The following is a 4,079-nucleotide window of genomic DNA, read 5'->3' on the forward strand; positions in this document are numbered from 1 at the left end:
TGATAAAAATAGAAGCCTACACCCCTGCCCCAGCCTACTTCAGTGAGCCTGGGACTCTATCTGCATTTTTTTTTTTTTTAACTCTCTAGGGGATGGTGACTCACAATAAAGTTTGAGGACTTTTACAGGTGAATGAACAGGTTCAGAGTGGGTAATCTATTTGTCCAAGAACTAAAGTAGAAATAAAACTGGAATAATTTGCTATAGTTTGTAAGGTTTTCCAATTCAGTCTTAATTTTTTTTTTTTTAATATGGAACACTTCACAAATTTGCATGTCATCCTTATGCAGGGGCCATGCTAATCTTCTCTGTATTGTTCCTTTTTTTTTTTTTTTTTTTTTTGGTGCAGAATGGTGGTTTATTAAAGCACGGGGACAGGACCCATGGGCAGAAAGAGCTGCTGCACCGGGGCTGTGAGGGATGTATTGTTCCAATTTTAATGTAAGTACTGACAAAGTGAACACTCAATTCTGTCTTTATAGTGTGTATGAAAAGGCTTTTTTCTTTTTTTAAAGATTTATTTACTTATTTTAGAGCAAGAGAGAGCAAGCGGGGGAAGAGGCAGAGAGAGAGAACCCAGAAGCAGACTCCCTAATGAGCACAGAGCTGACGCGGGGCTCCAACCCAGGACCCCAAGATCATGACCTGAGCCGAAATCAAGAATCGGCCGTTCAACCAACTGAGCTACCCAGGCGCCCCTTAAAAGTCTATTTCTAACGGAAATATGAAGCCATGGTTCTGTTTTAGTCAGTACAATCAATATATATAACCACCTACTCCTCATTTGTTTGAATGAGGAGTAAAGGACAACATCTAAAAATTAGCTGCAATACTTAAAGGAACAAATAACGGTTATAATTTAACATTTAATGCAAATGTCATTCTCTTCATGTGTTCAGATCTGAGCTCAAAATAGACTGTATACTAAAAGAAAATAATGAGGGAGAATAACATTTAAATTTTCAATTCTGTAAAACTACAGGAGACTGAGAAATATTACTCTTTACCACCTGTTTTGTATTTTATAGCAAAAAATATATACTATTGGAACAGAATAGAGACCCCAGAAATAAACCTACAATTATATGGTCCAATCTATGATAAAGGAGGCAAGAATATACAATGGGGAAAAACAGTGTTTTTAATAAATGGTGCTGGAAAAACTGGACAGCCATACGTAGAAGAATGAAACTGGTCTACTTTCTAATACCATACCCAAAATCAAGCTCAAAACAGACTAAAGACCTAATCATGAGACTTGAAACTATAAAAAAATCTTAGAAGAAAACACAGGCAGTAATTTCTCTGACATCAGCCATGTCAACATTTTTCTAGATATGTCTCCTGAGGCAAGGGAAACAAAAGCAAAAATAAACTATTGGGACTACACACACACACACAAACTTTCACACTGCAAGGGAAATCATCAATAAAACAAAAGACAACCTATACTGAATGGGAGAAGATATCTGCAAATAACATATCCTATTAAAGGGTTAACATATCCAAAATAACTTATAGAAGTGAACATTAAAAAAACAAACAATCCAATTAAAAAATGGGCAGAGGACCTGAGTAGACACTTTCCAAAGAAGATATACAGATGGCCAACAGACACATGAAAAGATGGGAACATCATTCATCATCAGGGAAATGCAAATCAAAATCACAATATCACTTCATACCGTCAGACGGCAAAAATCAAAAAGACAAGAACAAGTGTTGGTGAGGATGTGGAGAAAAAGGATCCTTGTGCACTGCTGGTCAGAGTGCAAACTGGTGCAGCCACTGTGGAAAACAGTATGGAGGTTCCTCAAAAAATTAAAAATAGAACTACCATATGATCCAATAATTCCACTATTGGGTATTTATCCAGGGAAAACAAAAACACTGACTTGAAAAGATATACGCACCCCTATGTTTATTGTAGTATAATTTATAGTAGCCAAGACATGGAAGTAACCTAAGTGTCCATTAATAGACAAATGGATAAGGAAAATGTGGCGCGTATATATATGCACACCACATATACATAATGGAATATTACACAGCCATAAAAAAGATGAAATTGTGCCATTTGAGACAACATGGATAGATCTAGAGGATATGATACAAAGTAAGTAAAAATACAAATACCATGTGATTTCCTTCATAAATGGAATCTTTAAGGAAGTGAATAAACAGGGGCACCTGGGTGATTCAGTCAGATGGGCATCCAACTCGGTTTTGGCTCAGGTCATGATCTCAAGGTCATGAAATTGAGCCCCATGTGAGGCTCCCGCTCAGCAGAGTCTGCTTGTCCCTCTCCCTCTGCTCCTCCCCCTGCTCTCTCTCATAAATAAAAATAAAATCTTAAAAAAAAATGAATAAACAAATAAATTTAAAAAAACAGAATCAGAACTATAAGTACAGAGAACAAAATGATGACTGTCAGAGGGCAAGGTGGGTGGGGGGTTGGGCAAAATGGGTGAAGGGGAGAGAGAGATACAGGCCTTCAGGTCTGGAATGAGTAAGTCAGGGGAATAAAAGGCAGAGCATAATGAATATAGTTAATGATACTGTAATAGTGATGTAACGGGACGGAGGGTGGCTACACTTGTGGTAAACATAGCATAGTGTACAAACTCGTCAAATCACTAAGTTGTATACCTGAAACTAATGTAACATTGTGTGTCAACTACACTCAAATAAAAAAATAACAATAAAATAACTAAAAAAAAAACAACAACCCTGAGATACAAAGAGGTTGAGGCAAAAAAAAAATAGGTATTATTCCAAAGGTACTACTCAATAAAGACTAATTAGGAAAGCAGATGCTAGAGCCTAGACCTTGGTGCTAAGTTTAGATTTTGATTTAAAGGTGTTATTTTGCAGGGCGCCTGGGTGGCTGAGCCAGTTAAGCACCTGCCTTCGGGTCCTGGGATTGAGCCCTGAGTCTCCCTGCTCATCGGGGAGTCTGCTTTTCCCTCTCCTTCTGCCCCTCCTCCCCGACTCGTGCTCTCTCTCCCTCTACCTCTCTCTCTCTGTCTCTCCAATAAATAAATAACATCTTAAAAAAAAAAAGAGCGAGATGTTATTTTGGGGTGCCTGGGTGGCTCAGTCAGTAGAGCATGCAACTCTCGATCTCGGGGTTGTAAGTTCAAGCTCCACATTGGGTGTAGAGATTACTTAAAAATAAAATCTTAAAAAAATAATAAAAATATAAAAAGATGTTATTTTTGCAAATGAATGAAAATAAAACCCTTCAACAATAGAGGATCTGGGAAATTATGGATGCCCCACCTACCACTTACATACTTTATGAATTTTAGTAGAACCTTGTAGATGTAATGATCTACTTTATATTTCTAACTTACATTAAAACATCTTTTTGCAGAGTGACCTCAACCACATGTTCTTGCTGAGCTAAGGTCAGAGTCCATTTCAAAACTTTTCTTTCTGTTCTTTTATCAAGGGTCTTTCTAGAATCCATGTGAGAAAGAACAAAAACAAAACCAAACAAAAACAAAAACACTTTGACCTCTGCCTGACATCACAGCCAAAAATTAGAGGTGGATCACAGAGTTAAATGTGAAAGTTAAAACTGTAATAAACAACGGAGAATATCTTCATGGGCTGAATACAAATTTCTTAAACAGAAAGAAAAAAGTACTAACTATAACATTAAATAATAATATTGTATCTTTTTTCTTAACCAAAATTCTCAGCTTCTATAGGCATTATTTACTCACTGCTTTATCCTATAATATATAGGAAATATTTTCTAATTTACAATACCAATGTTATAACTAACAATGCATGAGGTTTACATTTTTTCCAGTTCTTTTTTCCTTTAAATATATTCCATTAAGATTGGACAGTCTGCATAGGTGTTCAAAAATAATTTGAAATAGGTCTTTTCTCTATACGGCTATTTTCACAATTTGATATAGGTAGGTTCTTTTGTTTTCAATTTTAGGGTTCGCTTTTTTCTTTTTACTCTGATGACATTTTCCAATATACAGAAGGTTCAAAAGTCAAAACTAACTGAAAAGGTATACTCTGAGAAGTCTTGCTTCCATTCCTCTCGCCTCTACTTC

General features: G+C 36.3%; 1 non-coding gene across 1 annotated transcript; it reads right to left on the reverse strand.

The window, feature by feature from the left end:
- Positions 1-245: 245 nt before the first annotated feature.
- On the reverse strand, positions 246-351 carry LOC118017191. The gene has a single exon (XR_004681061.1). It is a non-coding gene; the product is annotated as a U6 spliceosomal RNA (small nuclear RNA).
- Between the last annotated feature and the right edge of the window lie 3,728 nt (positions 352-4,079).

This window comes from Mirounga leonina, unplaced genomic scaffold (genome assembly GCF_011800145.1).
Source record: "Mirounga leonina isolate KUSES-001 unplaced genomic scaffold, KU_Mleo_1.0 Mir_168, whole genome shotgun sequence".
NCBI classification, from domain to species: domain Eukaryota; kingdom Metazoa; phylum Chordata; class Mammalia; order Carnivora; family Phocidae; genus Mirounga; species Mirounga leonina.